This window comes from Ictalurus furcatus, chromosome 22, assembly GCF_023375685.1.
Source record: "Ictalurus furcatus strain D&B chromosome 22, Billie_1.0, whole genome shotgun sequence".
Classification (NCBI taxonomy): domain Eukaryota; kingdom Metazoa; phylum Chordata; class Actinopteri; order Siluriformes; family Ictaluridae; genus Ictalurus; species Ictalurus furcatus.
The window spans coordinates 16,376,728-16,390,730 of NC_071276.1; the positions used below are offsets into that span (position 1 = coordinate 16,376,728).

Sequence of the window (14,003 nt, forward strand, 5' to 3'; positions counted from 1 at the left end):
TAGCCAGCTAGCTAACAACGTGATAGTGTTGAACGAAATACACTACATGGCCAAAAGTATGTGGACACCTGACCATCACAGCTATAAGTTGGAAGCACACAATTGTACAGAATGTCTTTGCATGCTGTAGCTTTACAATTTCCCTTCGCTGGAACCAAGGGGCCCAAACGTGTTCCAGCATGACAATGCCCATGTGCACAAAGTGAGCTCTGTGAAGACATGGTTTGCCATGGTTGGAGTGGAAGAACTCGACTGTCCTGAACAGAGCCCTGACCTCAACCCCACTGTACACCTTCGGGGTGAACTGGAACGCTGACATGCACCAGGCCTCCTCACCTACCATCAGTGCCTGACATCACTTAAGTTGTGGCTGAATGAAGACAAATCCCCACAGCCACGCTCCAGAAGAGTGGAAGTTATTTTAACAGCAAAAGGGGACTAAATCTGGAATGGGATGTTCAACAAATACATATTGGTTTGATGGTCAGGTGTCCACTAACCTTTGGAATTCAGTGCAGTTTTGGTACTCATGGTGATTTTGACTTGGTTTGGGTACTCTTTAAAAAAGTCATGGAGAATTTAACAAAACAATTTGGGACTATATGCTATAGTTTAACAGGTTTGTCTACTATTAGCTAAATCACAGAGAATATGATTATGCAAAATGACATGTCCAGGGGTGCTTTAATGTCCTCACAATCTGGCTGTGTGTGTGTGTGTGTGTGTGTGTGTGTGTGCGCGCGCATGTCCATGTGTCAAATCTCTTATAATGGCTCCCAGTTTTGAGTGACTGTTGGTTATTGCATCAATGAATAATTTATGACTTCCTAAAAGGTTGGGTTATTTTTATCCATTTTTAATTTTCATCAATACTTGTGAAGAAAAATTCTCTTGATCTGGGCTGGTTCAATCAGGTAATTTCATGGCAATTTCATCTGGCAATTCGTATGTCCATATTATGCAGATTCAAAATTCATAGAGAATAGTTTTCGAGCTACAAAGAACGGTATCGAAACCCAACAGTAAATTCCACTCACATGTTTATCGTAGAGACAAATGAAAGAGGCTCTGTGGGTGACTTTGCAAAGAAAGAAAGCTCTAAATGAGAAGGTTAATTCTGCATCAGGTGATATAACAGGGTGAAAACTGAAATGACAAGCGCAGAATGCTATTATGAAACTCAGTTAATGCTACCTCAATGTCTTGATGCTCCAGCCAAGATATTTTTTTTTTTTCAAGAATTCACAAGAGCCTTTCTATCTATTCTGACACTTGACGGCCTTTTTTCAGGATCTAAAGCCTAGAAGCAGCCCACCCTCTGCGGGTTTGGGGTCTGCCCTCCTCCCACTTTCTAAGCGAGAAACAAAAAGATGCTTTAATGAAGAAATGAGAAAGGAAAAAGAAGGGGAAAAAAGCCTGGTTTCACATGTTCAAGTGTGGAGCTACACTTCAACATGTAAACACCACAAGGGAAGAGGAGGAAAGTAAAATACTGAAATAGCACACAAGTTTGCAAGCCTCCATGAGAGACTATGCTTACTGCTGGGGTTTTGTGCTCAAGATCAAACAGCGGGAGACAGTGAAATAGAAATAAAGAGAGAACAAGATGGAGAGAGGCAAATCAGACTAGCTCTCAAACAAGGCTGGGGGTTTGAGCAGCTCCCCAGGGTGTCAAAGACAGAGAGGAGCAGTTCGAGACAAGTTCACCCCCCTGTGGAGCCTTTCCACACTGTACCTACCCTACAAATGGAGCCATCCAAATGTGTGGAAGCGAGAAGGGCGTGGTTGCTGGGGTACATCTTCGAATTTTGGCCCAGCTGGGAGCTTCGTTTGTCTGCACCCCTCCCCTCTGCTCAGCTCATACGCTCCCTCTGTTACGGCTCATATGACTGAGGAAGATTACCGCTCTCAAACGGTCCATTGTCATGGCTGTGATGGTATAATCTGGTTGAAGTCTTGGATAGGGAAAGCTGCTGATGCAGTGGCATGAGTGGAAGGTTTGAATGAAAGATTGTGTTGATTATTATGGAACAAACCGTTTTTTAGATCCAATGTCACCCAGAAGCTACTGCCATTTAGACAAAATATTGCAGGGAATTTCTGTTATGAACCGTTTAATGTTTCTGTTAAATTTCTTAAGATGGTCTTTTGAAAAAACAAAAACAAAACAACAACAAAAATTCCTATTCAAAACATTGTCAGTACTTCCATTTATAAAAAAAAAAAAAAAAAAAAAAAACAGCTCAGCTTTTAATTATGTGCATAAATATGCAAGATGGCTGCCACACGTATCTTATGTTCATTCGGTGAGTCAGTTATCCAGGTCCGAAAAAATTTAAGTGACACATGCACGTGGTACAATAGCAGTGTAAACCGTGGAGGCAGTATAGTAAGTTGTCACATGGCATCCCCAAACTAGAACCGTGTCTCAAAATCATTTTTAGTATTTTTGAATAGTGAGTATTTTTGAGACTAACAAAATTCCAATGATTGTTTCAATATAAAAAAACAAAAAACAGCCTACAAACCTATCAAAAAGTTGTGCCAGTATTCTGAGTCTCCTACATCTAAGTGTGTAGTTTTTGATTAGAGTCACAGTTCATGACAACAATCACAATGACGGCAGACAAGAGAACCTAACAGTGCTCTTAGTAATCTCCAACATCTGACAGTTATGCATCCCAGAACAGTTGTCATGAAATCACTAAACATTTTCCAGATCAATATGGATGTGTCAGACCTGACATGTCCTCTAGTGGATATTTTTTTTCATCCACCAAGTGTTCAGAAAGTATGCAGGCAAAGATGCGAACAATACCACTCTCATTGCTGCTACATTGACACATGTAGTCACACATATACCTGGATAGCTAATTATTAATGTTAGTGATCGACAAAATCATGGTTGTCATTATAATTTGTCATTTTGACATTTTATCAACGTTACATTTGACTGCTGTTAATTAAATCACTGAGGCGATGATGACGCAAATCAAGATTGAGATACTGAAATACAGCTTGTATGAACTTGCAATAAATGCGAGTGCGTTTACTAGCATTTAGCTAGCTGACTAGTTAGCTATCTATTAGAGCTGACAGGAGGACATGAGGGTATTTCCAATTTGCATATTGTGAATATTCATAGATCCTGGCATGGTTTAAAGTGTAGAGAAGTTTCTATGGCATTTTTAGCAGTTTCCAGATAATGTTTGTGTGAGCCTTTGCGCACTGTAGCCTCAGATTCCTGTTCTTGGCTAATCAGTCTGTCCATTCTCCTTTGAGCTCTTTCATCAAAAAGGCATTTCCACCCACACGGGATTTTTTGTTTTGTTTTTCGCACCATTCTGTGTAAACTCTAGAGAAAATTGAAGATCAGCAGTTTCTGAAATACTCAAACCAGCCCATGCCACTTTTTTTCCCCATTCTGATGTTTGATGTGAACCAAAGCTCTTGACCTGTATCTGCATGATTTCATGTATTGCGCTGCTGACCCGTGATTGGCTGATTGGATAATTGCACGAATGTTAATATGAATAATGAATATAATAATATGAATAAGCTTATGCTTATGATTCTTTGTTTGATTGTTTGTTATGAGTTTTTTCAGTTCATTTAATGATTGGAAATAATAATGTTATATTTGATTTGCAAAAGATTAAACAGCACAAAAATGTATTCCACAACAAAGTTTTTTTTTTTTTACTCCTTAAATCTAAAAATAAAGCAGTCAGCTTTTCTGTAGAATGCAATTTTCTATGCTCGAAATCCAGAGTATATATTCACAATATAAGTAACCTTCAGCGAATCAGCGCTGTGTTCAGAGATTAACAGACAATAGACTCAAATATGCACATTGCTTTGTGTCAGCCACATTTAAGTTATTCATGATTGTAGGTTTTTTTTTTTAGGCAAATATTTTTAGCGTCCCCCCATCCAAAAAACACAACACTGCTATCTGCATTCCAAAAATGGAGCAGCAGATAACAAGCATACAAAAAGAGGAATGATTTCCTATGTTAGGATGACAAAAGTCAAGAAAATACATAAAAGATATGGAGAGGGAAAGGGGTTGAGGAAGAGAGTATGGGATAAGAGAGAGAGAGAGAGAGGAAAGAAGTAGCAAGGAAGGGAGGCTGGGAGGGAGAGAGGGAGGCTTTCCCACAGAGACGTCATGTTTGTGCTGCTTCCTTCTTGCTCTGTCTCATTCACTCAGTCACATGCTCACACTCATACGGTGTGCTGCACACACTCACATACACACACACACTTCGCTGGTGAGCATTCGACCAGCAGTCTGCTTTCTCTCTCTCTCGCTCTCTCTCTCTCTAACACTTATTCACACTTTGTCACACATACCCAATCACACATACCCAATCACACAGCCTGATACAGAGCCACATGAAGTGGTGTTGCACGAGGAAGAGAAAGTAAATGTTTGAGCACAAAGAGAGAGGAAAGTGAGGGATGGAATACAGAAGGAAGACATAAATCTAGACACGAGAGACATCGCCTTTGCAATCACGAAGAGGCTACAGCGGGGACATACCTCACGTCTGAAAACACTCAGGTATGCTCTCGCTCTCATTTCACCTCAACATGTCACTCTCTCATTCCTCTAATGTGACATCTCTTAACCCTTATGCAGGTCATTTCTATTTATGTATTTAGGTACTAAATATCTCCAAAGTGAGCAGTGTGAGAAGTGAGTTGTTGGTTATTAGACATGGTTAGGATTCACTTTTAGAAGTGCTTTGTAAAAGAAAAAAGGCAGGTGTAAATGAAATTGTGTGCATTTTTAAAGGAGACAAACAAATCATGTTGAATTGAGATATTTCTCAGATAGATTCTTAGAAAATATTTCTTAATTCTGGATTTCTAGTATTTGAGGCAAAATCATTCAAATGTATATGTTCAGGAAGTTTGGAATTTTTAATCATTTTGAAAGTGAGAACAAATAAATAAACACACTCAGTATGAAAGTGATCACTGTACAGGTTTCCCTTCAGAGTGTGTGTAGGTTTTGTTTGAAATACCAACACAAGTGTGCCAGTAATAAAAAGCTCTCGTTAAAAAAAAGAAAATTATGGAACATGTCCAACTGTGTAGACTTATGAAGATTACATTACGTATGATTATAACTAACAACAAATTTGGCAGGTATAAGGTTGGTCTGTAACGTTTGTTAAATGTGTCACATTGCTATATTTAAAAATGATTTTAAAAATAAATTTAATTAAATTTAATAAATTAAATTAAATACATTACATATTTAAAACATGATTTTTTTTTTAATAAACACATTGGAAGATTTTTTAATATATATTTCAGGTGTAATATTTGTGGAATTTTTTTACTCTTGAACATCTCTACACATTGGCAACCCTTTAACCTTTTTAGAGAAAAAAAAATTGTATGAAGAGCAATTTTAGGATCTAATCTGAAGAATCTGAATGTTTTTATTAATAATTGATGGATGAAAGCGCTCATTTGTTTTATATAATATTCTTACACAATGTACCTAGGTACGAAGAGTGCAAAAGTTTGCATCCCCCATGTTTTTTAATGAAGTAAAAAAAAAATTCTACTTCTATTTTTTCTTTAAATAAAATGAATTACAAATGTGGGTGTATGGTGCAACAAGAACAGGAATCCCAACCAAAAGGCAAAAACAACAAAACTAGTATTCTAAAAGTGTCCTAGATTGTATTAATTATGTTACTGTTTCACCTGAAGATGTCTAATGGGAGGCTTTTAGATAATGAGAATTATTATTATTATTATTATTATTATTATTATTATTATTATTATTAGTTATTTGATTAGTTATTTAGTCATTGCTCAGTAACTTACCCGCATGTCGGGGAGGAATTGGGATGCATGGGAGGTTTGAAGACGGGGGTTGCATGTTGAAATATACTTGTCTGTGTGTGATTTGTCTATTATAATGTTCTGTCCTCACAAAATTCAAAAATATCACTCGACTGTTAATATCTCGACTGTAATGCTTTCAGATTACACCGAAAACTTGACAGATTAAATGTCAGAGGAATTTAAAGTTACTACTGTGGTCTCAGAAATGTTTTTCTAACATATAATGTGTTAGCTGTGATGTAACTCCTAGGCTTCGATTTTTGTAGTGTAGCTGCTTTCTACTCTTCTACTGATAATGTAAAACAGATGAACAGTTGGTTTGAATTATCAGAATCAGGTCAGTTTAAAGGAAGAGAGAGTGCAAGAAAGAAATAAAAGTGAGTGAGAGAGAGAGAGCGAGGGAGAGAGGGGTAAATTCCTCACTCAACCATACTGTAAGGTTTCAGTTTTATCTGTGTGCCTCAGAGTACATTAGTGAACAAGTAAACTGACATTCAGACATGGCTGGGGGGATTTTCTGGGTCGTCGACTTCTTTCAGGGTCACTTCAGTGCTTCACTTCACTTGTGGCGCATCAGTGTACTTTGAGGCTTTAATAAGAGGTAGATGTAAATAATAAATATCATACTTTATGAGCAGGGAAGATCTGTAGGAGTGCAACGAATTATATGTACTTAACCAAAAAAAGAAAGAGAGAGAGAGAGAGAGAGAGAGAGAGAGAGAGTTTGTCTAAGTAAATTGTAAATTGTTGGTTCAGAGAGTCATAGCAGGAGACGCTCATTAAGATCCAGCACACGGAGTTGGGATTAACTGAGTCACCTGACACTCAGCCATCAGCCTGAGGATTTATGTGTTGCATTACAGAACTTTCTCTGGACCCCGCTGATTTCAACAGCACCTACTTACAAGGAAAAACAAGTTAAAACAACCTGCTGATGTGCTATAATGATTTTTATTATTATTATTATTGAAGGTGAATTGTTAATGTGCAATGCATTACAAGGCATTAAAAAAGTGCACCAAATTCACATGTAATACTTACTGAACTTCTGAGGCAGAGATTTGTCAAGTTAAATGATAGTGAGGCTCTACAGTATGTAATTTATTACAGAATATTATTTCCTGGATTTAAAAGCATAAAAATTGTTATTTTAAAAAATGTACTTATAAATCTGAAGTCATAATATAATTATCAGTAATTATTTAAAGAAGCAGGGTGTGGGGAGTCAGAACTGGGTTGCGGGGGGGCGCAGTGGTTTAGTGGTTAGCGTGTTTCGCACCTCTGGGGTTGGGGGCTCGAATCCCGACTCCACCTTGTGTGCATGGAGTTTGCATGTTCTCCACCTTCTTCCAGGGTTTTCCTCCAGGTACTCCGGCTTCCTCCCTCAGTCCAAAGACATGTGTTGTAGGCTGATTGGCATTTCCAAATTGTCTGTAGTGTGTGAATATGTGTACGATTGTGCCCTGCAATGGGTTGGCACCCCGTCCAGGGTGTCCCCTGCCTTGCGCCCCGAATTTCCTAGGCTCAAGGCTCCTTGCAACTCTGTGTAGGATAAGTGGTATGGAAAATGGATGGGTGGATTTAAAGAAGCAGTTTGTATTTTGAGCGCCCTCTGCTGTCTGTAAGGTTAACTGCAGTGAAAATATTCGTAAACCTTAACTGCCACCCCTTTTTTAACTTATGCTTCATAAATTGCTTTTAAAGGAAAATAATCAGAACTGAATAGCTTGTTTCTGGGGGGAAAAAGGCAGCAGAAGCCTGAAATTAGCAAACTAGAGAGATATACGTAATGCCAAATAATTTCTACGTGTGCTTTTGCATATGCAGTGCGTAGTCCTTAGAATCGAACTCAGGTGCAGACTAAAACAACCGGTCTGAGCTAGTCTGAACTTCGATTGTGGTGAGAAAGTGATTTGACCCTAAAACCAAACCAACTACAAGAAGTGAACACACAATGCCATGTATTTTGGGTTGAGCTGTAGCACTGCAGAAAGGCCATTGTTGTGGATAATTGAACTGACAAAAAAGAGAAAGCTGAATGTGATGCATACAAAATATTTTTAACTAGTTCTATAATTATCTAATCATTTATTCAGCCAGCTCGGTTTTCTCCATTTTTGAGCGATTTATGCATACTTTATGAGCACATTTTCAGCCCTACTTGCCCTTCAGCCATCCTTTTGTTGCTGTTTGGTTCATTATCATACAGTATGTGCTGTGTAAAATCAAACCAAAACAAAATGCGAATGAACCAAACATATAAACTTGGCTCTGATTTGGACTTGGCAAACAGACAAGGTGTGAAAGGTTAAGTACACCCATCAGTCATAACATTAAAACCACCAACAGGTGCCGTGAATAACATTGATTATCTCGTTACAGTCAGTACGTTTACACGGACAACAATCTTTTGATATTAACCTAATTAAGACGATACTCTGATTAAGAAACTAGAATGTAAATATTGATTATTGATGACCTTAATCCGACTAAAGTCATACTCGAAGTAAACAGAAGTCGAATTGAGACATGCGGAGAATTCCTATTTCAGTTGCATTATTTAAGTGCGTTACTGACGTGTAAACACTTTAATCACACTGTTAACGTCGTGTAAGAGTTTTCACCGCATTTTGCGACAGGACAAGTACACACACGGCAGTGCTCAACTGTTTCACAGCAACCACGGGAGCACGGCTGCGTCCGAAACCGCATACTTACCTACTACAGTATATAGTAGGTGAAATGCATGTATTTCAGCTACTATATAGTAGATTAGTATTGCCCTTTCGAATGCAGCCCATGGCTTCAAGCAGTCGTCTATTAGCACGTATAGCATGACAAATAAATAACTGCACTTGAAGCTTTCGTAAAATTAAAAATGAAACACCCAAAACTCTATATGGTACCATAACGAAGACGAACTGTATGTTGACGCGTGAAATTCTGGAGGGAACGTCAGACGGCGTGGCCTGACGTGTGCCATTAACCGAACTATCTTCTATATCTTCTATTTTATTCAGAATAAGGTCAATAATGAGATAATTGTTGTCCATCTAAACATAGTCAGTGACAGCTCACAAGGGGTGGGATGATATATTAAGCAGCAAGTGAACGGTCAGTTCTCAAAGTTGATGTGTTGGAAGCAGGAAAAATGGGCAAGCGTAAGGATCTGAGTGACTTTGACAAGGGCCAAATTGTGATGGCTAGATGACTGGGTCAGAGCATCTCCATAACAGCAGGTCTTGTGGGGTGTTCCTGGTATGCAGTGGTTAGTACCTACCAAAAGGACCTGCCTAATATTGTGTAGGTCCCCCTTGTGCCGCCAAAACAGCTCTGACCTGTTTTAATGTTATAACTGATTGGAGTATCTTTGAAATTCTATGATTATTAAAAGTCTAGAAATACTTTTAAACACAGCGGATCAACAAACTAATGTTGAAATCTGATAAGAAGTTAATAAACATTTTTAATATTTCTTGTCAGATTCAAACACTGGTTTTTACATGTTGCATTATTTTTCTGCCATAATGAAGTAATTAGGGTGGGAAAGCATTCAAATTAATTATCAATTAAACATAGAATGCATAATGACCCTGAGTTAATGTGTCTCCCAAATGTAATTAAGCTCATCTAAATGTGAAAAGCATTCAATCCATCAACCTGTATTCAGTATTTTTGCAAATAGGACTTGCTTGAAAGTCATGTATATAAACATCCAACAACTTTATTTTTTACAAAACTTTTTTTTCCATTAACAAGGACACACACACACACACACACACACACACACACACACACACACACACCTGAAGCTGTTGGGGAGCTGGAGTACTCAGATTCCCCACTGGCTGACAGATGGACTGACCTGGTGTTCCTCATTGGCTTTGACTAGACACTGAACATGAACATAGTATGATGAGAATGATCCATATGTTTCAGAACAGCACCACAGACTGATCTGTTTCATTTGTCTAGCTCACTCTGCTCATATTTTGAGCTAAATTAGGGCAGATGGAGCAGCGCCATGGCACTGAGCATTGACTGAACCAGACCTTCTGTCTGACCTTGGTGAGCAACAAGAAGGCATCTTGTTGAGGTTTTTTCTTGTCGCAGTTGTGTGAGCACATTCCCTCGTTAGCTGTACAATACCGAGCTTGAGGACTCAAGGGGTGGGGGGAGGCGACAAAGTCATTTCAGAGCCATAAACTCTCAGTCGCAATCATGACCCCTGCTATGAGTTTAATGTCCTGACACAGCTCTTCTGATGGTAAAGTGAGAAGTTTCGGGGTGTGTGTAGCTAGCTGAGGGAGGAAGGGTGGTCATTATGCACATTCTTGTGCTATTTCTGACAAACTTTGGCCTCAGAAAATTAACAAATGTGTAGAAAAAGGGAAACATACGTCTTAAAAAAATTTTTTTTTAATGGAAATTGCTTTAGGACCATGTGGCTGGATAGAACGTGTATGTGTGTATGCGTGAGTGTGTGGGTGCTAGAGAGAGATAGATTTAAGTTGTTTTTTGGGTCATTAGATCTGAAAGTGGCCAGTTGCGGCCAAATATAGGAGCACAGTTAGAGGCAAACTAGCAAAATAGCACAGTACAGAGCCATGGGAGAGCTGGGAAGGGGTTTAAACCTCAGGCTTCACCACGATATGATACGATTTTACAATTCTTAAGGCAATGATTCAATATTTGATGGAACCACTGAATCTGGTTCGTATGATACGTCTTTTAGTAGCCTACGATCTATATGTGACCAACTTCGTGCAGAATCTCAGGTAGGCCTGCTGATAAATCATGAATGATGATGACCTACCTCTTTTTAAAGTGCCAGAGTTACAGGCACCTTGCTAAACTATTAAATTATTTACATATAATTTGATTAATTGATTATGATTATGACTGATTGGTTGTTGCCTTGTTTCTTTTCCATCCTTATCTTTTGAATCGATGCATTAATTAAACAAACGACACATCGTTACACCCCTACAACTGGGCTTAAAGTGATATGCTAGTGATTTTCTTTTAAACCCAATCTGTGTGATTAACCCTGACAAGAATTTCCACACATTTCCCAGTAATGTGAACAGACCAGAAAACCTCCATCTATCCATTTTCCATACTGTTTATCCTACACAGGGTCACGGGGAAGCCTGGAGGCGGGAAACATCCTGGGCAGGGTTTGGAATTTGGAAATGCCAATCAGCCTACAACGCATGTCTTTAGACTGGGGGAGGAAGATAGAGTACCTGGAAGAAACCCCCAAAGCACGGGGAGAACGTGCAAACTCTGCACACACAGGGCGGAAGCGGGATTCGAACCCCCAACCCCGTAGGTGCAAAGCAATCTTGCTAACCACTAAGCAAAACACTTTTTTATGAATTCTTCAGTCTAAGATATTTGTAAAAAAAAAAATAACTCTAAATCTGTGTAGTTTGTCCTTGTGGAGATATTTTTTAAGCCTGTATTTGGAGCACAGATTTTTTTTTTTAAGCCTGTATTTGGAGCACAGTAAGGACTTTGTTAACAATATATAAAATTACATTTTTATGGGCTGTTAAAGTGACTCCCAAGTGAGGGAGGAGAAAAAGAGAAACAAAAAGATCAAATAAAAATCTAAAAAAGGAAAAAAGAGGAGGGAAATTCTTATCTGTGTGCATCAACAAATATTTTTTTTTAACAAAACACAACAAACTTTGACAGCAAAACAGGTTTTTGGACTAAATTCGACAACTACCTGTTGACTTGTATAATAAGTACGTTTTCAAGTCAACTGCATTTCTGTTCTTTTCCCAGTACAGAGAAACGTGAAAGTTCTTGCACAGATGTGGTGCATAAAGTCATAAAACATTGGAGTATTACACAACATTGAGCAGCACAGCATGTCCCAAGCTTATACAGCACAATCTGATACGACCGAGTGCATCACAAAACAACACAACACAACTCAGTGTGACACAGCACAACACAGCAGGACTACACAAAACCATAGCAGCATATCACAACAGCATAATAGCCTCCTGTTCTCCATCCAGACCCCCACAGATCAGACCTCAGTGGCAGAACGACTACACACACGCTAACACAACTTCTCTTATCTTGTTGAAACAAAACACACAGACAGGCGATATGGTTCCTTGCTACAGTTTGGGTTTTGTATCCGTTTTGATTGTATTTGAGTGAGAGACAACGGCAGAAAGGGAATGTGAGGGAGTATGTGTGCCAGTATGCATACTTTTTGTTTTGTTTTGTACTTGTTCTACACTAGCGGGTCTACTCCCATATGCCATGCTGCAAAATCGCACACTCTTAACAACCCAAAACTGCTGAGTGTGAAAGCTGTTCTCCAACCTGACTGTGGTCCAGGGAGCCAATTTATGGCACTTTTAGAAGCAGTATGGTGTTGACTTTAAGTGATTCCATGTGCAACCACACCGTGTGAAGGCCTTAAGTAAGTTTGAACTTAATTTTTGAACTGAATTATTATTGTATAGATGAGAATCTTCAACAACAACAACAAAAAAAGCTGTAACATAACTGTGATTTAGTGTCAAGCAAAATAAAGAAGTGTCCATCCATCCATCCATCCATCCATCCATTTTCCATACTCCTTATCCTACACAGGGACATGGGGGATAGCCTGGAGCCTAATCCATGGAACTCTGGGCACAAGGTAGGGGACAACCCATCACTGGGTACAATCATATACCTTCACACACTACGGACAATTTGGAAATGCCAGTCAGCCTACAGCGCATGTCTTTGGACTGGGGGAGGAAACCAGAGTACCCAGAGGAAACCTCTGATGCACGGGGAAAACATGCAAACTCCACACATTATTCGAACCCTCAACCCCGGAGGTCCAAGGGTACCATAAAGAAGTGTAAATGCACAAAAAATACATGAAAAAAATTTATGGGACAATAACTAAAGAATACAACACTTGAGGGTGTGCTGTTGTAGGAAAGCTTAAAGCTATAGTTGTACAACTGATTGTTATGAATGCTGACACTAGCGATTCCTTCCAGAAATGCTAAATAAACATTTCCACAGAGAAACCATAATCATATCAAAGTTTTTACATTTTTTTTTATTATTCTTAGATTACTGCTGCATCCCAATTCGTCTACTATCCTTCGTAAATAGTATCTGAGATTAGAATTAGTGTGCCCCAAATTATAGTATGTTGAAACGAGTATCCCGATGGAACCGGTCTACTATTTCTGGTAGATTTTCCAAGTGTGAGTCCATGGACACTTTTTCAGCTAATATTGCCCACAAATCCATGCGCAAGGGTGGAGGAGTTTTACATTTTAGAGAGATGTAAATGAAATGTGGAAAAATAAATCAAGGGAATGGTAAATTAAAATATGTAGTATAAATTATATAAGGAATAATAAATGGTGAAAAGCAGTAATGCACAGAGGAGTTTGTTTACAGTGACAGTGTGCATAACTAGACAACAACGTTACATGGTGTGTCAAAATGTCCCAGTATTTTGATACTCTTTTACTACACACTCAAATGTATGTCCTTTTTCTTCACAAAAAGAGTGCATATCTTTAGCGCATAGCGTACAGCAAGTAGACGAATTGAGACGAAGCTTATGTGTACTGTACAGGTCCCTGTGAATTAGTTGTCACTATAGAAAGGATTACATATTAGAACAAGCTCATTAATATAAACCTTGCAGGCAGAACTACCGTCAAAGCCGCTGTTACAGAATATCAATCAACACTTTTGTAACCAATCAGATGACAATGACAATGGATCAATCCTGGGTGCAGTGTCAAAGTGTAAAAATGCCCCAAGTCAGACAGTTTTACAGAAGTATAGAGATGACAAACTGGTTGCAGCACTGGTATGGGAACATTTATAAATTCCAACCATAAAACTTGACAGGTTGAATGTTCTAGGAACCAAAAGTTCAGGTTCTTAGAAATGGACTGTTCAGAAAACTTTCTGATAACCTCAAATTGTTAGCTGCCTGGTAGTTTCACACATTTGACAGCAACAGTCTTTGGAGGAAACCTTAAAGGTTCTATGTAGCACTCTACAACACTACAACAGAGGGTTTCTAAAGGTTCCACGAGGAACTGTTTTAGAAAGAACTGTTTAAGAGTACAGGAAAA

The 14,003-nt window shown here is 38.7% G+C and overlaps 1 protein-coding gene across 1 annotated transcript in view; it reads left to right on the forward strand.

Moving 5' to 3' along the window:
• The first annotated feature begins 3,377 nt into the window (after positions 1-3,377).
• The window catches only part of hs3st1l2 (heparan sulfate (glucosamine) 3-O-sulfotransferase 1-like 2), a 28,184-nt gene continuing 17,558 nt past the window's right edge, over positions 3,378-14,003 (forward strand). The window contains exon 1 of the mRNA XM_053610155.1: positions 3,378-4,567. The gene's annotated coding sequence lies outside the window, so the exon portion shown is untranslated. The remainder of the gene's footprint in view (positions 4,568-14,003) is intronic.